The sequence below is a fragment of the Gopherus evgoodei genome, chromosome 8, assembly GCF_007399415.2.
Source record: "Gopherus evgoodei ecotype Sinaloan lineage chromosome 8, rGopEvg1_v1.p, whole genome shotgun sequence".
Classification (NCBI taxonomy): Eukaryota; Metazoa; Chordata; order Testudines; family Testudinidae; genus Gopherus; species Gopherus evgoodei.
In genome coordinates, this window is record NC_044329.1 from 78507499 (window position 1) to 78529676 (window position 22178).

A 22178-nucleotide genomic window follows, 5' to 3' on the forward strand; every position below is an offset into this window, starting at 1 on the left:
TGAACTGTCAAGTAGTTTAGGCCCAGAATTTGACCTGCCTTAGAATAAAAATTCCCTAATGGGAAAAATCCTGTGGCTTCTAAATAGCTAGTTAAAATATACATATAGGAATAAGAAGTGGGGTGGGATAGCTCAGTGGTTTGAGCATTGGCCTGCTAAACCCAGGGTTCTGAGTTCAATCCTTGAGGGGAGATTTGGGGCAAAATCCATACTTGGTCCTAGTGAAGGAAAGGGGCTGGAGTCAATGACCTTTCAGGGTACCTTCTAGTTCTATGAGATAGGATATTTCTATTTATTTATTTATAAATAATTGTTATTTGTGTAGGACCAACACAGAACAATATCTTGTGATTTGTGCAATGTCCGATGATAATTAAGATTTCCAGAATTGTTGTGACCTCACTCTTGATCTTGCTGCACAAAGAAGGGAACGTCTCAGTAGCTGCTAGTCTTTAATTTTCTTTTAATGTAGTTTTTAAATCTTTTTGGTTTTTGCATCTTTAATTTTATCTTCTAAATTTTTTTTCATTGTGCTTATTTATAACCTGCTGTACTTCACCTGTGAGGATTAATACACCTCTATCCCAATATAACGCGACCCATCATAACACGGGTTCGCATACAACACGGTAAAGCTCTGACACGCTGCTCTGAGCAGCTGTTAAGGGTGCCGGGCCAGGCCAGGGCTGAGGAGTTCGATAAGGGGCAGAGGGTCTTGGGGTGGTCAGGGGCTCCCCCTGGTGGGGGGCAGAAGCTGTGGAAGGGCACTTTTGGGGGCCCCGCAGTCCTAGAGTGACCCAGGGGATTAGCAGGGGGCTGGGAGCAGCCCACTCTTCTTCCCTCACCCTCACCCCAGCCCCAGCCATATTGCTTGGGGGAAGGGACCCTCCCTCCCCACCCTGCACTCACCAGCAGCGGCGGAAGCGGAGCAGCCCAGTCCCAGCCCGCTCCTCTCCACCAGCTCCCAGCCGCAGCCCTCCACTTCCTGCTGCAGGTGAGTGCAGGGGGCGTCCTTTCCCCAACCTCCTCACACTCACCAGCGATGGGAAGCGGAGCGTTGCGGCTGAGAGCTGGTGGAGTGGAGCAGGCTGGGGCTGCGTCGCTCCGCTTCCCGCTGCAGGTGAGTACGGGGGATGTCCTTTCCCCAACCTCCCCACACTCACCAGCGATGGGAAGCGGAGCGTTGCGGCTGAGAGCTGGCAGAGTGGAGCGGGCTGGGGCTGCATCGCTCCACTTCCTGCTGCCAGTGAGTACAGGGAGCGTCCTTTCCCCAACCTCCCCGCACTCACCAACAGTGGGAAGCAGAGCACCACAGCTGGGAGCTGGCGGAGTGGAGTGAACTGGGGCCGGGCTGCTCCGCTTCCAGCTGCTGCCGGTGAGTGCCTATCGGGGTGGGGGGTGGGTGGATGGGGTCGGAGCAGTCAGGGGACAGGGGGGTTGGGGTCCTGGGGGTGATTAGGGATGGGGGTCTCTAGAGGGGACAGTCAGGGAACAAGGAACTGGGGGGGCAAAGCAAGTTTGATATAACGCGGTCTCACCTATAACATGGTGAGATTTTTGTCTCCCAAGGACCGTGTTATACCGGGGTAGAGGTATATATCAATGTTTATAAAGCTGTCTCAGCTTCTTGTATAAAAGATGCTATAGTTGGAAAGTAGTATTTGTAAACTGCAGAACAATAAAGTCCCTGTAAAGTCTCAAAGTTCAGTGCAGAGGCACAAAGTTTTAGTTTGCTTTGCTTGAGCTCATGGAATTGAAGCACACTCAAGATTTTCCATTAGTTACCTCACCTCTTCTTATTTGATAATCTTTGACACAAGCCTGTTATAGAAGGAAGTGGCACTGATAAGAGATAAGCAACAGAATTAACCCTTAGAAGTAAATAAAATGAGGAAGGGAAAAAATCAATAAAAAGAGCACCAAGAGCATTTCACTTTGTTGATATGTGATATCAGAATAGATGGGATTCCTGCGGTTCTAGCTGTGAGCAAGAGAACTTTCCTGAGACCAAACTGTCTGATGCAGGCAAGAAAACATAGCTCTGTAGCCCTGTGGTGGGGTGCCATGAGCTGTTTCAAATTGGGTTCTATTAAAGCCAACACCTGGTCACCTAGAACAAGCAGGGCACTGAGTGGCTTTAAGATAGGAGGGAACTGGTAGCCTGATGAGTTAATGAGGTAATTAGCTCACCAGCTGGAGAACCCAGGAAGGAAAGCAGGCAATTAAAAAAGCTAAATCAGGTTGCTGAAAGGACTCTCCTCCTAACTGCTGCTATATGGCTGTATTGTGCCTGGAGTTTAAGAAGGAGATAAACAATAAATGCACATGGTGAAGATACCTTGGTGGACCTGTGTGCTGCTCAATTAACCAAGAGGACTTGCCAGCCAGGATTTTCCAGGAGAGGACAGGGGAGCCTATTCACAAGTCCTTAGACCTTCCTAATGCGAAGTGTTAAATTAGATGGTTGAAAATAAATGTAAATGTAAGTACCCAAATATAAAGTATGGTGCTAATGATAATCACACAGAAAATGTGACCATTCATTCATGCTACATTTTCTTACACTCCATTGTTTATCAGGTTGTGTGGATTGTAAACTCATTGGGGTAAAGGGCTTTCATGTGATTCTATTCTCATCTACCATGGCATAAAACCAGTGTATAATGGGGTAGATTTAGTTTCCTTGCATTCAAGTAGATTGTACCTGTTGGCATTACCCAGATGATAACATAGCCATGTGCAATTGAAGTGCAGCGTGGAAGCTGGTTCCCGCCAATTGCAGTTTTTCCAAAATATCACATAAGTGCTACACTGTATTCCTAGGGGAAGTCTGCGCCTAAAAATTCTGCACACAATATTTTTAAATTCTGCATATTTTATTTGTCAAAATAACACAATATAATCACTCCGGTTTCAATCATTTTGATTATTTATTTCAAAATACCTGTCTGTAACAATAAAGACAACAAAAAAGATTCCCCTGGGAATAGAGTTAAACGCAGTCTACAACAACGCAGTTCCTGTTTCTCTGTTATGTTTTTGTTCGGCACCTCAGTCTGGGTGTGTCACACATGTCAGCTGGGCACATCTTGGGGGGAAAATTCTGCCCCGCTGGTCTTTTAGTTGAATCTCATTTTTTCACCCTACCCCTGTAAGATTGCCATATAGAGGTTTCTAGGATACAGCCCAGATAAGGAGGAAGGGCAGCTGGAGAAGGAGTACAGATGGAGGATGCTGGAGGGGGTACAGTTGATGGGTGCTTGAGGGGTTTGTATGTGTATGGGGAGGTGCGTATTTGGGAACAGGAGTGCCACCAGCTTTTTTATCGCCCTTGGCGGCGGAAAGTCCCACTCCCGACAGAAGCGGCAGAAGGTCCCACCCCTGAAATACCACCGATGATCATGGTGGCCAAAGATTCATCTGCTGTGATCACCACCCCCCAAATGTTAGTGCGCTAGGCAACTGCCTAGGTCGCCTAATGGGTTGCGCTGGCCCTGTTTGGTGGGTGCTGGAGGGGTCTGTGTATGTGCTGGGAGGTGGGTGTTTGGTGGATGCTGGAGGGAGTTGCACGAGGCCCACCTGTCACAGACACCTGTAACCCCTTCCCTACAGAGCCCAGCTTTGGGGTCAGACACCTCCACGCCTCCCTTCAAAGCCCAGCTATGGGGTCCCTCCCACAGCCCAGACACTTATATCCCCTTTTCCCCAGACTCCAGCTGCATGGCCTGACACCAGCATACCCTCCTGCCAGAGTCCTGGGATCCAGAGGGAGAAACAGCATGTACACACCATGCACAATCAGTTGCACATATACAAAATGGGAAATGACTGCCTAGGAAAGAGTACTGTGGAAGGGGATCTGGGGGTCATAGTGGACCACAAGCTAAATATGAGTCAACAGTGTGATGCTTTTGCAAAAAAAAAGCAAACATCATTCTGGGATGTATTAGCAGGAGTAAGCAAGACACGAGAAGTAATTCTTCTTCTCTACTCTGCGCTGATTAGGCTTCAGCTGGACTATTGAGTCCAGTTCTGAGTGCCACATTTCAGGAAAGATGTGGACAAATTGGAGAAAGTCCAGAGAAGAGCAACAAAAATGATTAAAGGTCTAGAAAACATGACTTATGAGGTTAAAAATTGGGTTTGTTTAATCTGGAGAAGAGAAGACTGAGAGGGGACATGATAAGTTTTCAAGTACATAAAAGGTTGTTATGAGGAGGAGGGAGAAACGTTGTTCTTAACCTCTGAGGACAGGACAAGAAACAATGCACTTAAATTGCAGCAAGGGCGGTTTAGGTTGGACATTAGGAAAAACTTTCTGACAGAGTGGTTAGCACTGGAATAAATTGCCTAGGAAGGTGGTGGAATCTCCATCATTGGGGATTTTTAAGAGCAGGTTGGACAAACACCTGTCAGGGATGGTCTAGATAATACTTAGTCCGGCCATAAGTGCAGGGGACTGGACTAGATGACCTCTCGAGGTCCCTTCCAGTTCTATGAGTCTCTGCTGCTGGTCAGACTGGACTTGTATGGAGTTTCCTGCATGCCACCTCCTTCCTTCAGGGTGTGCTGGGAACCCTCCAGCTCCCCCTCCCTCCTGGCAGTGTCCTCTATTTGTGAACTGGGGAGCTGGGCTCTGCCAGTCTGTAATATGAACATATGCTTGTTTGAAGGTCACTTATGCTTGTTTCCATGGAGTACTTGGTTCAAAAGTGCTCCTGCTTGGAAATGACAAACATTCCCGGATGAGCTGCAGTTCAGTTTTAAATAGAATGGAGGGGATTCATTGTGGAGTAAGGAAAAAAATAATATAGTTACTGGCTGGATTCAATAAACAAAGCATAGTGGTGTTAGACGCACACCAGGAGCTGCAGCCAGATATCACCATAAAAGATGGAGATGTTTATAATCGGTTATTTAACACACCCTTATAGGTTTGTTGTATCATTTTAGTTTTCATCCATACTTTCTTTCCTTGCCAAAAACTGTTGTCTGGAGCTGAAGTAAATAATTAGTTGCATTTGGAGGTAAATTGAGGGACCTGTTTAGAAATCGCTTTACCCAGAGTGGCAGCAAAAGGATTCATTTTCCTTCCTATTAATGCTGCTCAATGACACCAGATATTTTAGACTGCTCATTTGTAACATTAATCCTTTGAACATCTTCTGTTTCAGAGAAAACTATAGGCACGTTATAGAGTTTCTCATACTTGAATCTAAATTAAAGTTCACAAATGGCAGTTTACTGCATCTTGAATAATGATGCATTATGTCATCCAGTTGATAAAAAGAGAGCTAATTATGCATAAACCAGTTCCAAGGGGAAAAAAACGTACTGATGTGTTGGAGCCTGAGTACTGAAAAGTGGCAACATGACTTCAACACTTCCTTTGTGCTCACAGTACTGCTGAAACCATGGCCACAGTTAAATGGCTCTTTCAGAATACCCTTTTATTCCAGAAGTGAAAACAGGCCAGTCTACTTTGAGTTAGGCTGCTAACAAAGTCATGAAAGAGATGTATAAAAACAATAGAACATTGTACATTCTGTGAGATTTTTACAAGTTTTATGAACCAAAGAATGGATCCATTGGCTGCATGTGCCGGGATTGTTGGTTTGGGGGTTTTTTTTTGGTGTTTTTTTTTTGGTGCCTGAGTCTGCACATCCACAGAACCAACTCCATTGCTCTATGGGGGATGGGCGAAAGGCTCAAAAGGTGCCAGCTGTGAATGTGTAACAGGACTGTATTTGAGCTCTTACAATCAAATTTGTATGAACTAAATATAGCCACCCACCACTCCCCTATCCACTGCTAAGATCTTTGTAATAAAGTGTTTATTTTCTCTTATTGTAGCTAGGAGAGGGTGGGAAAATGGAAGAATGGATTAATTGCCTCCTTATATGGAAATCTTGCACAGTGTTTCCATGCAGTATGCTAATAGTGACAGAAATAATTTAATGCATCACTGATGAGTTGTGGGCTTACTGTGGAAATGTGAATTAAAGCTTCAGTGGAAAGAATTGCAAAATCTGTGACTGACTGACTGCTGAGTATGGTCATGAAGAAAGTTTATATTTAGAGATCAGTGTGGAGAAACAGTTTCACCACTGCCATAAGGAAGTTACAACTGCAGTGCTGTCATCCTTCATTTGTGACGCTCCATTGAAAATGAGTTGTGCCTGCTTACCGTAGCCCCATATCACCTAACTATATTTTCTCTAGGGTGACCAGATGTCCTGATTTTATTGGGACAGTCTCAATATTCGTGGCTTTTTCTTATGTAGGTGCCTATAACCCCCACCCCCCAGTTTTTCACACTTTCTATCTGGTCACCCTAATTTTCTTCTATAGGTTTTATTCCATCTTACTTGTGAGAGGAGTCACACTGTTATAGCAATGGCAGCAGCATTGTGAGGGCTTAACTCTAATGTGTCTGAAAACAAAACTTTGCTTGGCCTCAGAGCCTCTCTGTCAACCTACTTTTTCTGTAGCTTTGCAGTGCAGTCCAGTATTTTAGAGAGTGATCTCACCTGCAGGAAGCATTGCGGCTCATGTGGGAGCATTTACTGGGTGGTAAATCAAAATATTGTAGAGACCAAACCTTTTATTACTATTCCCACATTAAAACAGAACTAACTTTTGCAGCTGTCTGGCTCTTATATGGACATTGGCAGTAATCATGATTTCTTACTGATTTTCTGGCCATTGTTGGTCATTCGCATGTCAAAAAGATCATTGGAAAGAGTGCCAAGAGAATAGCAGGAAGAAAATATTTTTTTCAACCTATTGGCCTCACAAATGTCAATGGGTTGGGAAAGAATCCTTTCACTGTGGCACTGAAGGTGTTTTGAGAGGACTCCCCCAAGACACCGTGATAATCTTTTACAGAAGCCTCACCCTGTCCAGAAATCAGCCCATTCCAGAAAAACTCCCAACTGCATCATCTAGATCTGCTCATGCTGATAAAATGAGCTTCTGTTTAATGTTGTCCTCTGGAGACTTGCACAATGAAATAAATGTTATGACTTGTGAGCAGTGAGTTTGCCAGATTTCTAACCCTGTCCGTGAGCATTATCCATTAAGAATCAGAGCTGGGATGGAGACTCCAATAGAACTTGTCAACCCCAAGCAGCAAGAGAATTCCTTTCAGATCCAAAATTTTCCAGTTTTGTTTCTTTTCCCCTGTTGCAATAGTAGCAGCAGCACCAGATAGGAGGGCAAATAATAAGGGTAACAACATGCGGGATATGTCTCCATTAGTAGAAATCTGAAAATCTTCCTACATACTTGATTAAATATACTTTACAAAGCTTCTGTGGTAATTATGAACAAACTGTCAAACTGGAAGAAAGCCACTGGCATGGAGGCTATTTTATAAGGTCACTTCAGGAAGCTTTTTAGAAAGAGTTTTTTTACATTTAACTTTTCAACAGAACTTCACCTGAAAACGTGACTTTAACACAACCCCTTTGTGGATCACCAAAACAGTTCAGAAAGAACAAATTGTCAGTAATTTAGATGATTGTTGAGCCAGTTCATTATCTCTCTCCAGACCAAAAAAAAGAAATATTTGAAAATCTGATACTTGAGGAGTGCCTGATGGTATGCATTGCTCTCTAGTGTAGGTCGGTAGAATGATTATGAATAGAGTTTGTCACTTTTTAAAAAATAAAGATAATTGAGAAAGGATGATCACTTAAATGGTTTATAGCAACAGTCATTTACTTCCAGCATGGCTGTCAGAAGATTTAAAGCTTTTATCTGTACTGTGAAATGAGAGTGCTTTTCTGAAGTAAAGTGGAAGATGACAACTACATTGGTAAACATTTTTGGATCCATATGCTTTGTGTTTCTTAGGATGAACAGTCCATATTTTTAAAATTTTAAATATTTTTTCTACTGTTCCCTGAAAAGCTCTATCAGTCCAATGTATTTGGTCTAATGGTTACAACTAGGATTTTCAAAGGAGCCTAAGGGATTTAGATGCCCAAATCCCATTAAAATGTAATGAGAACTATGTAGCTAACTCCCCCCAGGCGCCTTTAAAAATTTCACCCTATATGTTTAAATTCATGGAAATCCCTCTAATTTCTCAATAATAGTATTGTCCATGATTGTTGCTGGAATTTTATCCGTGCAAATATAGGTTTCAGGGGTATCCTCATGGCTTTTGTCGATGTGGCTGACATCAGGTCAGTCTATGAAAAGTTGGAAAATAGTAATTCACGTATAGTTCTTTTTGTTACAATGACATAAATCCAAGCTGTTTTTTCCCCAGTGAATATGCCAGAAGTGTGCCTACCACTATGTAAAACTATATAATACAATTTCCTACTGCATGGCTAATTCATGCTTGGCCAGTAGACAGTTTCCTAGATTAGTCTTTTTGATTTTTCCATGCCTAGATGTTCCTGATTATACTCAAAAGAGAGAGAATTTTAATGCCTACCATGTATTCAAATTCAGATCTTAATGAGAAAAATAATGAACTCATGGTTCTAGTTCATCCAAGAATGGATGGTAGTCATTATTAATACAAAGTTACCCCCCCACACCTTTCATTGGGTGATCTTTCTGTAATGCTGACTCTTGCACTCTTTCTGTCCACTTGTGTTACTGATGCAGGTAGGACTGGTGACTCTGGTGTATGGAGCAATGGCTATTCTTACATACTGCTGTAGTTTTGCTGACTTGGGTATACATAAAATGATGTTTCTGTGACTGTCATTTACTTTCCAGGATTGCATGTTAAAGAATAATCTTATCTCTGTAGTTTCATTATAAATCGCTGACTCTATTAATAACCACATTCTGATTTTATTTATTTTTAATCATTAACTCTTAGTTCTGTTTGATCCTGAAACATCAAAGCTTATAAATTCACTACAGTTGCAATAGCTGAGCTTTGAGCTGAAAATCTATTTGCTTGTAAAAGTATATTGCGCCAATTTCTATGGTACCTTGGCGCCAGTAGGCATACTTAAAGCTCAGATGGTACTTTCATCTGTTAACTAATTAATCCGCATCTCACCCCTTTTGAGGTCGATAACTATTATCAACCCATTTTTACAGATGGAGAAAGTGAGTCAGATCTAGCAATAGAAACCAGGAACTTCTGAATCTTAAACACATGCTCAGTCCATCAAATCCCTCTTCCTCTGCACCTCTATCTGTGGTAAAGGCATCAAATATCTCTCCCTGTTCTTTAGCAAAAGCCACACATCTCTTGTTGGTTGTTCTTTTGTGGTAAACAGTTTTGCAAACCAATTTCCATTGTTGTGTATCCCTGGAATTGGCCAAAAGTGCTACTTTTTGGAGGGAAGAAATATTCCAGGAACTGTGAGATAAAACATAAATCTATGCTGTAAATGCCTTCGGTTAAAGTCTATATTTCTATGAAACATGCCACCTGTTTCTATGTCTCGGGGACTGTCCAGAGTTTCATGACAATGCTCTTAATCCTCCCATGTATTTCATTGGAAGAAATTGGCGTGTCCTTTATTCTTCTTCAAAATATCCATATTTATGGCTTCCAGATGCTGAGAGTCATGCTGCTATTAATAAGTTCACTGAATCAAAATGGCATTGCCAATGAGGCAAAAGTATGGATAACAGTAGAGAGGCCACCTGCTTTTCAAAGAAATTAAAAATACAGGACAATGCTTACTTTTAAGGAATGGCAACACAAGATTTTATTTGTGGTTCAGAATCATGCACCCTATAAAATCATAAATTTGTATTGAAGATCATTGCCCTTTGCACGATTATTTTTGAAATGCAAGACAAAATGTGTCTTGTATTGACATGATAGACATTGAGCACCGGGGCCTGATCCAACACCCATTAAAGTTAATGGAAGGACTCTTTCCCACTTTAATGGGATTTGCATCAGGTTCCAGGCCAGGAGCATTTCTTTAAAAATAATAAAATAAAATAAAATAAAAATAATGGGGGGGGGGAGGAGAGAGAGAAGGGGGTAATGATAACATCCCTGGCCATCCCATTATGCACACTGTGGTCTTCATTCTCTTTTGTCATTCATGGGTCTCCTGTTACCATGAGTCCTGTCACTACATGTTGTATAAAGTGGGGGTGAGGTGTGGTACTGAATAGGCAATGCAGTATGTAATACATAGCACCTGTACAACACTTTTAATTTTCAAAGGCTCATGCAAACATTAACTAATTGATTTATTAATTAACACAGCGGAAAATTGATTGATTACATGTTTGGTGGTGGTGTCACCTGGAAGTAGAATTGTTGCTAAAATGTGTTCTAAGTTGATTTTATTCCTCTCTCTGTGACATGAAATAACTTAATCATTTGCAGTAGAGCTGGATTTCGATAGCCATCCATACAGGCACAGAAGTCTTATCCCTTCTATATTGCACCTTTTTTGGCTGCTGGGGTTGTTTCCTTTGAGCGAGTGCAAAATGTCTCTGGTTCTCACATGTTTCATCCTGTGTTTTGTGGGCAGTATTGTCCCAGAGGTGTGCAGGTGATCATGGTGAGTAATGGATGGAGCTATGGTCACTGAGTTAGCTAGGTCCTGATCTATTGATTATTTTGAAGATCAGGACAAAGGACTTGCACTGGCAAGAAAAATGGACTGGGAGCTGAAGGAGAGATCAAAGCAACCATATTATGCACCTGTGGCAGCCAGTCCTATTGAGGAGTTGGAGGCCTGGCATTGCTGTCTCCTTCAGCCCCAGATACAGATACAGTAATCCAGTGTGGAGATGGCAGGCACATGGATCAGAACCTTATTTGGGAGCCAGGGGTGAAGTGAAGTTCCCTAGCAAGCTGGAGTTGGAAGATGGCATTTTTCATCACTGATGGTACCTAGTCTTCTAGGCTAAGCGTTGAATTGAACAGAATGCTGAGGCTTGGCACCACTGTGACCAATAGGGGCAGACAGCCTTGAAGAAAGGAAAGAGAGTATCCTGGCTTGTTCTTCAAAACATTTTCCCCATTCAATGAGCGTTGCTTTGATCTTACCTAGGATGGTAAAAGGTGGTAGCTGAATCCATGTGAGTGGATCACACCATCCAAGGGATCCTGACATGGTGTTGGAAATGGTTTTGTCTCTGATACTGTCATCAACACTCGTTCAAGGAGAGCAATTCCACAATGGTTCAGTTGTTTCATGTAGAAAAGGCAGGAGCCTGTGTTTGACTTTCTTTCATAGCTGGAAGGAAACCAGATTACAGCTGTACTTGTTTTTTTTTTCCATGTATCATTTCTATTTACTAACTATTACAAGGATTATTATGGTAACATTCAAAGGCCACAGTCTGAAATGGGCTCCCATTTTTATGGGTACCATATGAATATTTTTATGTGTAGTGTGTCCCTACCTCAAAGAGCTTACAATCAAAGCAAATTCCTTAAAGTCCAGTTTCTGCCATAGTTTTGTCAATAAACAATATTAACAGATGCTGGTTCAAACCACAAAGTTTAGATCTTGGTTCAGATTTCAAACATCCCCAAAGGTTGGGGCTATTTGAAATCTGGGGGTGTACCTATGGGGTTTCTGGGCCACAGATTTTGCAGCACGTTTTAATATATTATGAGCCACAAGGGGGAGTTAGAGTGTAATTTGTTGCCAGGCAGATTATGGTAATAATTTCAGGCTGTATAACTGTTCAAGGAGTGGTCCTTTGAGGTTGAAGTTCCTTTTCCCTGTTTTTTGTAGCACAATGCTATAGCTTTCTCTGTATGTGCTTTTGATTGGAATAAAACTGTTCCTTTTACATGGTGTGTCTCACTCACTTCATTGTGAGAGAACCTGCTTCAAGACCTCCTAATATGTTATAGTTCCATTCTTTTCCCTCTTTCTTTGAGTTGCAAGTGGGTCTGGGTTTCAAGAGAAGCTGCAAGAGAAGAATGTTAGGTGGAACAAAGTGCTCTTTTGGATGGGGTGATGTCACCTCCCATCTGCTCTAGGGTAGGCACATGCTGCAGTGTAATGGCTCCAGCTGCTTTGTTTGCTGGATTGTTTAGTATGTTCCTCATTCACTTGGATACCCAGGATGTTACAATATTACTTCAGCAAATGCCTTACCCTGCTCATCCAGGACTAACTGTTGCCAGGTTTTTTCTGAAAATCCCAATAACTTGAATAAAAATTGTTGAAAGATAATATGTACTCAGCGCACTAATATGATCCTGTAGCCTCTACTCAACTACACCAAGTTTTTTGTGTGGGTAAATAGACTAGAGCCAACCATCTCCAAACACATGCACTCACTGGTCAAGATTTTTAAAAATGGAGTCTAAAACTAACTCCCAGGTTATTTTTCTTATGCCTCCTAAATATAGATTTAATTTTCAAAAGTGCTGAGCATCCAACAACACTTTGTGCTCAGTGGGAGCTGCTTACTCAGCATTTTTGAAAATCTGGTCATTTATTTAGGTGTCTAATAGGAATTAAACTGTTAACTTTAGGCTTCCACGGTTGAAAATGCTGCCCATCCTGCCAGAGGAGAACTGATTCTGGTTTTCCGAACTGATCACAATCTCACTACGATTATTAAAACATGAAACATTTTTGTGGTGTTGCCATGCTGAAGGAAATCAGTCCATTTTAGAGGTAGGGCCCCTTCAGCACCGTGTCGGGCAAGACAGATATTAGACTGGTGACAGCCTAGACAGGGTCGGCAACAGAGGGGAAGAGAAAAGGCCAGGTACAAGGGCTGACAGAGAATGTGAACCAACTATGATGGCAATGAAAGAAAAACTGTCTGAGGGGTACATTAAAAAAAAATAATTTAAAGAAGAGCGAAGTGAGAGAAGAGGTGTTACAAGAGTCTTCTATAGCTGTATATATGCTACCAGTTAGGAAGACAATAGATGGTGCTCAGGAACATGCAGCATAGTTCTTGGATGTTGTAGGACCAATGAAACTTGCTGGTGGTGTGCACTGTAAATGGTTTCCTCTGTGCAGCTTTTTACATCAGCCCTTAACGGGAGAAAGGGAAGAAGAGGAGGTGGCTGAAGGGGATAAGAAAGAGGTTGCTGCAGATAAGCCTCCTGCCAGGGTGTGTGTGACAGTGTGTTTTGGTGTGAAAATGGCCAGTTGTAGTTATGAATTTGGGCTAGATTTTCAAAGATATATAGGTCCCTAAAGATGCAGGTAGGTGTTACTGCGAGTCAGGTGCCTAACCTGGTTAGGCACTTTTGAAAATCCCACTAAGCACCTATCTGCATCTTTAGGCACTTAAATACCTTAAAAAATCTGGCTGAAAGTGTATTGAAAACCAGATAGATGGCAAGCTGCCATCTCTGCCACTGTTGTGACAGCTATAGAATGTTTCTTATATTGCCTCATAGAACCATCAAACAGAGAAAAAGGAAATAACACTGACCTCTCCCACACCACTCCCCTGCAGTGCAAACAAGTGAGATTACACCTGTTGCTGTGTCTACTGAATTATGATTAGAAGCCACAGCTACAACAGCCTGCAAAAAGCAAAGGTAACAGGGAGGAGAGTGTATGGGAAAGAAAAGGCCAGTCCCAGTAAGGATTGCCCTATACACAGATGGCAGAATGCCTGCTGAGTGATAGGTTTTTGATGTCAGACTTTTGTATATTTAGTTTAGGTCCACATGCAGTTGAATTAGGGAGGGGCTAGTTTTAGGTAGCAGTTTCAGGAGTGCCTTCACCCCCTTCCATTTTGGACATCTTCCGCCCTTCCTCTTCCCCATGACCTGCACTTTCTAAAATACGTGCATTATTCTGTTGTGAATAACCAGGGAGGTAGTGCCACTGTGTGGAGGCATCTTCCTCAGAAGATTAACAGAGGGGATGGGACAGGACTAACTACCAGGAAGAATGGGGAGTGGGAGCTCTGCTGACGGCAATGATGGCCAATACAAATGGGCTGAATTGTGTATTTCTGACATGTTAATAAAGAAGGTCCTGTTAAGGGAAAGGGAAATTCTTGTATTTAAGTTAAGAGTGTTGCTATCCTACAGGTTAGATGCTTCAGACTCAATTTTTTTTAAATCACGTGGTTAATTTTGCTTTCAGATTCCATTTATAACACATTTGCTCACACTCCTACAGATGCCGTTTTATAGCTGTAGCATTTATAACCATGATTAGACTTCATGTATGCTTGCTGTAATCTGCAATACCCTGTGTCCCATATGGTGTCAGTAGTTCAGTGCCATTCATCAGGACATGCCGGTGACTGGTTGCCTGTTATATAAAATCTGAAATGTATGATATTGAACATTGCACTATGTGAAGTTAGCTTTGAAGCCTTTCCTCTTTATATCCGTCTTCCTGTCTGTGCAGCCTTTTTAGCTGTTTTTCTTGGAGAGAGACCTAAAATGGGATCAGGATATTTATATTTCACTGAAGAACATATGAGGCTCATTCGAATGTTTGAATAGTTTGCTGATTGAATATGGACTAAAAGAGGTGTCTCAACCCATTTTTTTTATCTGGTTCGGGCTGAAATACATATGATTCCATTATGGCAGGAGTGGGCAAACTATAGCTTGGGGACCACATATGGCCCCTCAGACATTTTAATCAGGTCTTTGAGCTCTCGCCGGGAAGCAGTATTGGGAGCTTTCCCTGCTCCGGCGCTCCAGCTGGGGAGCAGGGTCGGGTTCTTGCCCCACTCCACACGGCTCCTGGAAACAGTGGCATGTCCCCACTCTGGCTCCTACGCGTAGGGGCAGCCAAGGGGCTCTGCACGCTGCCCTCGCCCCAAGTGCCACCCCTGCAGCTCCCATTGACCAGGAACCGCAGCCAATGGGAGCTGCAGGGATGGCACCTATGGACAGGGCAGCATGCAGTGCTGCCAGGCCGCACCTCCACATAGGAGCCAGAGGGGGGAATATGCTGCTGTTCCTGGGAGCCGCTTGAGTTAAGTGCTGCCCAGAGCCTGGCCCCCTGGTGCTGTCCCACGCCCCTGCCCCAGCCCAGATTCCCTCACCAATCCTCCGAACCCTTCTGTCCCAGCCCAGAGACCCTCCTGCACCCCCAACCACTCATCCCCAGCCCCACCCCAGAGCCTGCATTCCCAGCCAGAGCCCTCCTGCTCCCCAACCCCCAATTTCATGACCATTCATGGCCCGCCATACAACTTCCCTACCCATATGTGGCCCTTCAGCCAAAAAGTTTGCCCAACCCTGCATTATGGGATACAATCTACTATTTTACATAATTGATTTGCAAGGCTGAAATCTTTATGAATAAATGAGAACAGTTCCCAGACAGCTTCCCATCTGATTCAGCGTGTTATCGTAGTTGTGAGTGTGTAGACTGATTGTTAGTGAATCTAGGCTACACACGAGTGTGTCCTTACTTCAACTATTTGTCTGTTTTCATAAGGTTATTATAAATTATTTTAATGAGCCATTTATTATGTTGAAATGCAGGATTGTCTCTTCTTGCAGTACTTCAGTTCCTGGATGGTGATAAGACCTTGTCCTTTATGCCTGGGCCCTTTATGCCAGAATCTCAGTTGCCAACTTTCACGTGGTAAATAAGCACCCCAACTAAATAAGCACCTTGCTGTGCATCCCTGATTCTCCCTCACCCTTGCCCCGGCTTGCTGGGAGCCGATTAAAAAAAAAAAAAAGGGAGGGGGAGTGGCAACAAGGTGCTCAAGCCAAACAAGCTACAAGCCAAAAACTAGCCAACAAGCAACTCACAAGCCAATTAAGCCAAAAACAAGCCCAATTTCTGTGTTTTTTCCTTGGGTTTGGCATATCTGGTCAGAACAGCGTAAAAGTGCTGTAACAGTCCCAGATCTGAGTGGGGGGGGGACACAATTCAAGTCTGCTGTTGATGTTTTGAAGGTATATGACACAGGAAATTTATTTTCTTGCACTCAGCAACTCAGAGCGTGGCTGGCTGTCAAGATGTATGCAGGATGGGATGGTGAAAAAATGTCTTTAGACCACTTTTTTGAGTTCTTTATTTTCCTAGGTCATCTATGCACCAAGCTGGTTCCCCTGTGTAAATTAGAGCAGCCCAAAGGCTGACTACAAACAGCTTACCGGTATGTGGCACTGCATAGGAGCTGCTAGACTTTTTCTTCGCTAACAGAGGATTCCCTCACACTCTGGTGATTCTCCCATAACCAGCTACACCAGCTTTATGGCTGCTTTGTGCCAGCAGTGCAACACAAAGAGGCCACAAATCAGGCCAGGTTCCAGTCTTGTGTCTTAGTAACATGTCACACCAGGCCATAGATTCTAAGGCCAGAAGAGCCCACTGTGATCATCTGTTCTGACCTCCTGTATAACGCAGGTCATAGAATTTCCCCCACATAATTCCTAGAGCAAATCTTTTAGAAAAACTTCCAATCTTGATTATAAAATGGTCAGTGATGGAGAATCCCTCACAACCCTTGGTAAATTGCTCCAATGATTAATTACTATCACAGTTAGAAATTTACACCTTATTTTCAGTTTGAAAACTTCTTCAATTTTTATCTTCAACTTCTTGCTGTTGGATTGTGTTGTACCTTTTTCTGCTAGACTGAAGGACATTAAATACTCATCTTTCATGTAGATACCTATCTACTGTAATCAAGTCACCCCATAACCTTTTCTTTGTTAAACTAAATGGATTGAGCTCCTTTAGTCTATCACTATAAAGCATGTTTTCTAATCCTTTAATCCTTCTTGTGACTTCTATGAACCCTCTCCAATTCATCAACCATCCTTCTTGAAATGTACATACCAGAACTGTAGACAATATTCTAGAGGTGGTCGCACCAGTGCCAAATAAAGTGGTGAAATAATCTCTCTACTCCTACTTGAGATTCCCCTGTTTATGCATCCCAGCATTGCATTAGCTCTTTTGGTCACAGTGTCACACTGGGAGCTCATGTTCAGCTGATTATCCACCATGATCACCAAATCTTTTTAGAGGCACTGCTTCCCAGGATAGAGTCCCCCATCTTGTAGGTATGTCCTGCGTTCTTTGTTCTCAAATAATGAAAGCAGATGGACTTTTCTTTAACTCTTTGTGGAGGGGGTGCATATGTGCATGCTCTCTCTCTCACAGACACAAACAGAGCAACGGAATGCTGGCATTAAACCTTGATAAATACAAATATCCCATTTTTATATGCTTTTTGGCTAGGATTAATTCAGTATAATGATGCAGTATTCATTATCTAAAGAAATAAGTCTTTATTTCCTGACAATTACACTGCTGTTTTTGTAAAGGATGCCAGCAGTTGTCATATTAAATTGCACAGTATTATTTTTCTTGAGGGCCAGGATCATTATTTCTGGCACTCAGCCACTGTGAGTAGTCACTTCTGAACAGATTCTTTTCTTTACTCTCACAGACAGGAAGGAATGAGTTGCCAGTTATTATTTGTGATTTGTGCCATACTGTTCATCTCAGATTGTGGATGCAGTAATTTAGCTTTGTTGTATCTGCTGCTTCACAAGCCTTTCCAAAGAGAAACACGCACCTCCACATCAAAAAATATTGGGCCAAATCACATCCAATTATGTCTGTGAATACCCATTCAAGTCAGGAGGTTTGGCCCATTGGGGATCTATTGGAGGCATAGGACCAACTCCTCTATTTTTATAGAGGAGAAGGAAAGAATGGCAACCAGGTCGTATTCAGAAGCTTTGGAAGAAAACCAAGTAAGAGAAATCTCATACTTTTCCTGTCCTTGTTCCAATCTCTGGTTGTGATTTTTGGTTTGTCTTTGAAAACCTGAAAGAGATTGAACTTGGTCTGGGTCAAATTTGAAATCTACGGCCAAATTCTGACTTACAGCTTGTTAAACCCCATTCAAGTCAATGATATATATCGGGACAGAACCTGGCCATTAAGGCTCTTCATTAAGGGCCCGATTCTGCCACCACCTCTCATGTTGAGCAGTGCCTCACTCCATAGAGCCCCATGAAAATCAGTGAATGGCAAGATATCACTGATCGTGAGCAGAGCTGGCACAATCGTTCTCTAAGCCTTAAACGCTTGTCTACATGAGGAAATTTTTCAAAGTTGCATAAGCTAAACTGGAAAAAAACACTTGTATTCCAGAATAAGTATCCACGCAGAGAGTTATACCAGTAAAACTACAGCTGTATGTTTATATTGCAATAATTAGCTCAGTAAATTTCCCCATGTAGACAAGCTCCAAGTGAGGTTTACAAAACTATTAGTTTGTCATTTAAGACATGAGTGTATGTGTAAAATGGTTGTGGGCATTGGAATACATATACATAGTGCAGGGTCAGTAATCATCCTTGTTTATAGCTGGATGTCTGGACTACACTCTAGTCACTGGGCCTAGATACTGTAGTAGCCCTTTACAAAATACCCACATCAGATGCACTCTACACCTCTCTGCTGTCCTAAGCCTTCACTCCCTCCTCTTAAGGAATCAGCATTATTAAACTTCTCTAGCCTTTAGCAACTAACTGAATAGCTGTTTACCATAGGTGGCCTGAAATGCCCTTGTTTCCATGGTCATGGAATAATGTGCACTAAATTAGACCTGACCATGAAAAAAGCCAAACTCCAAGACAATGTCTGGATCTTTCCCAATGCCCGTTTCTGTCTGAATCCTCAGCTGAAGGTGCAGTTTTGAGAAGGAGTTTCTTAGAGAGTCGCTCTCTCAGCCAGCCCTGCACACCCTGGGAGGGTGGGATCAGAATTCACACACACATCCATTCCCATATATTTAAAAGCCCCACGTCCACACAGACTGGTAATTCTGTGCTTTTTGTATCTAATCTATCTTGATATCTGAAAGGGTGAATTTAGAACCAGTCCTAAAGATGACATGATTTGAACCTCTTCACAACCGGTCATGTTTTCTTGGTGATAGACTGTGCTGTAGTTTCTTACATGAAGGAATTAGTCAGAATCTGTATCTGAATTAAAAACTTGATTATACATACCCATTGATTTGAAGTGGCTACTGCGGTCAGCTAAAAAAGAGAGACAGTGCTGTTTACTGGAGAAAGCAGAGTAGTGGGAATTTGAAGCCTGCACTACACTCCTGGTTCTGCCCTGGCATGTTGTCAGATTTGGACAAATCATTGCAGCTCTTGTGGGCCACACAGACATTCAAAGGAGCTCAGCGTCCATAATCTAGGCCAGATTATTTGAAAGGCTGAGCTCCCATTTAGGCACCAAAACAATGAACCAGGTTTTCAGCAAAGTTGACAGTGTAAGGATGCCAAGTGTTTTTGGAAAGTCTGGCCATAAGTGTCACAATGAGAGATTCTAGGTGCAGATCTTTTGAAAGTACAGCCTTTATTTAGATATCTAAATGGGACTTGAATTCTTCTGAATTTCTGGCCCCAGGTGACTGACTTTGTCCATCTGTACCCATAATACCTGTCTCACAGCGGTATTGCAAGGTTAAATTTAATATCTGAAAGATGCTTTGGCTTTCTCGGATGAGATATACCATGGAAGGGCAGAATATGGTGCTCTACTATTATTATTTATTTATTATTTGAAGCCTTTTGGCCTCCCACCCACCACTTTCCTGTCGGCCGCTGAACTCGGTGCTTCTGAACTAGCAGAATTTTGCATGCACTGTGATGACTAGATGTCCACTGTCTGTGGTTAAAATGAAAGTTATTTGGACAGCTCTTCTATAGTGATAGTAGCCTCATTCCCTACTAGACTGAAACCATGTGGTGGTAGGTTTGCACAGTGTCTTTACTACAGGGAGGAAGAGGATAGTGAAAGCGAAGCTGTGAGAGTCAGCACTGACTTGACAGTCTCTGTTTATTCCCCAGTGAAGAGCTGCAGCATACACACCAGCCCCAAGGAGATCCAGGTGTACAGATAATATACAGGTTTATTTGTCTGCATTTCAAATCTGTGGTTTCTAGAGTTCAGTCATCGCCCATTAAAATAAATACTGGAACAGAGAGTGCCAGTCTTGAAAGAACTAGATGGTTTGAAATCACACACTCTGAATTCCCAAGATGGGTAATTGCCACTTTAGGGCCCAGTTCTACACCGAGACATGCAGATGAGCTCCTTGAAGTTCATTGGGGACTCACATACACACCACACACCCCACCTCAAGTAAAGGATCAGGCCCTTAAACTTTATCTATTTCCATGGTCAGCTACTTCCAACATTTCACAGATGTTTGGAGTGGATGTACTGTTGTGAGAGGCAGCAGGCTTCAATTCACTAAGAAAGTAATAACTGAAAACTTTGATAGGTCGTAGAGCTCTGAGGTGAGGGACTTCTCGGAAAGCGGTGATCTGATTCAACACCCGCTGAAGTCTTTAGGGTTTTTTCCATTGACTTAAGTGGGCAGTGGATCAGGCCTTGTTGAACAAGTAAACTTTGGTCTGGCATCCTTCTGTGATTGATCCATATACGCATATACCTTGGGCCAATTTTGCTCTGTTGCAATGGTGTAAATCTGGAAAAACTCAGATGAGACAGAATCAGAGTTTGGCCTATTGACTCCCAAGGAGATACTCGCACAAGTGTGGGTTGCAGGATCAGACCAGTGTTTTGTAATTCATTTCCATTTAAAATACTAAGAGAAGTGAACCCTGGTGTGCTTTGTATCCATAAGAAGTGGCCACATTTTGGTACCATGGCTTTTTTTGACACTTTGTGAGTTTACAGGCCAGTAGCCAGTGTTTCTGCACACGAGTTTCTGAGAGCTGTCTCACTTACACCCTGGTCAGGAGCAGAAGGGCACCCACTGGACAATAGGGCTTTTTCTTTATTTTAACTAGAAGTCCAGTGTCACCTTAAAGACTAACAGATTTATTTGGGTATAAGCTTTGGTGGGTAAAAAACCCTACTTCTTCAGATGCATGGAATGCATCTGAAGAAGTAGGTTTTTTACCCATGAAAGCTTATGCCCAAATAAATGCCTTAGTCTTTAAGATGCCACCAGACACCTCGTTTTTGTGGATACAGACTAACACGACAACCCCTCCTTCTTTATTTTAGTATGTGTGTTTGTAGTTGATCTTAGCAGGCAAACACTGTGGAAAGGAGCTTTGCATGAAAACCATCTCTCACTGAACTGCTTCTGGAACAAGCATCAGTGAATCTGTTTCAGTAACTACTGGCTGAAAAAAATCCATCTAAAATTAAATGACTAAAATTAATAATCTGAAGATGTTATCATAAATAAAAATGTCCAATCCTATTTTGAATCTTGCTAAACTATTTGCCTCCATAGTATCCTGTGGTGGTGAGTTCCAGAAGCTATTTATGTTGTGGACAGTAGTTATTTTTTAAATTAAATCCAGCTTTTTGCCTACAGCCATTTCCTTTGTTCACCCATCATTTCCTAAAATTTTCCTCTCCACTGATACTATAGATTTTAACTTCTTAAAATACTGTAACAATTCTGTGGTCATGAAGGAATCTCACAGCTATTGCTGTGTTGCATATCATAGCCATTCAGACTGTCACAATAATGAAGCTGTATAGAAATCCAGTCTTTCCTCCAAAGGCACAAGTCCCTAACACTTGAGTTAAAAAAGAGTCTCTGTTAGTTCCTAATTATACAGGGACTAAGACATATTGTTGACCAGTTTTGTTTCCATCCAGTGGAGGGCAGTGATACATATACAAACCAATCAATTTATGACGGTATATTTTTGAGGAAAGTTTTAAGTGCTGCTTTTTTTTCTTTATTATGAGCATAATCTAGGACTAATGCATTGGAAAGGAAAAGCGTAGGAGAAAAGGAAATATGACCGTATTGAGAGAGCCAATCAGCAATGCTTTATTTACTTTTTTCCACAATACAAGAAGAGATTAAAAGAAACAGATGAAAGGGAATACATCTCTACCCCGATATAACGCTGTCCTTAGGAGCCAAAAAATCTTACCGTGTTATAGGTGAAACCGTGTTATTCTGAATTTGCTTTGATCCACCAGAGTGCGCAGCCCCGCCCCCCGGAGCACTGCTTTACTGCGTTATATCCAAATTCGTGTTTTATTGGGTGGTGCTATATTGAGGTAGCGGTGTACTTTAACAGGCACAGCATGTATGTAAATATGACTGCTTCCTTTTCTGTGAGGACTAGGTTTAACTTTATTTCCACACTGAAGAGTTTTCAAACTTACACGTATGTTCTCCTTTCTAACAGCTTTCCCAGTTACGTGGGGCCTGCACCAGGCTCTGGCTGTTCATTGATGGTCTTAATTAAACTCCAAAAGGTTGCATTAGCT

The 22178-nt window shown here is 42.3% G+C and overlaps 1 protein-coding gene across 3 annotated transcripts in view; it reads left to right on the forward strand.

Moving 5' to 3' along the window:
- The window catches only part of BCAR3 (BCAR3 adaptor protein, NSP family member), a 130241-nt gene that overhangs the window by 75684 nt on the left and 32379 nt on the right, over positions 1-22178 (forward strand). Inside the window, exon 1 of one of the 3 annotated variants that reach the window (XM_030573727.1) lies at positions 2417-2482. The exons of the other annotated variants lie outside the window; for them this stretch is intronic. The gene's annotated coding sequence lies outside the window, so the exon portion shown is untranslated. Of the gene's footprint in view, positions 1-2416; positions 2483-22178 lie in introns of those variants that run through there. 3 annotated transcript variants of the gene reach the window in all.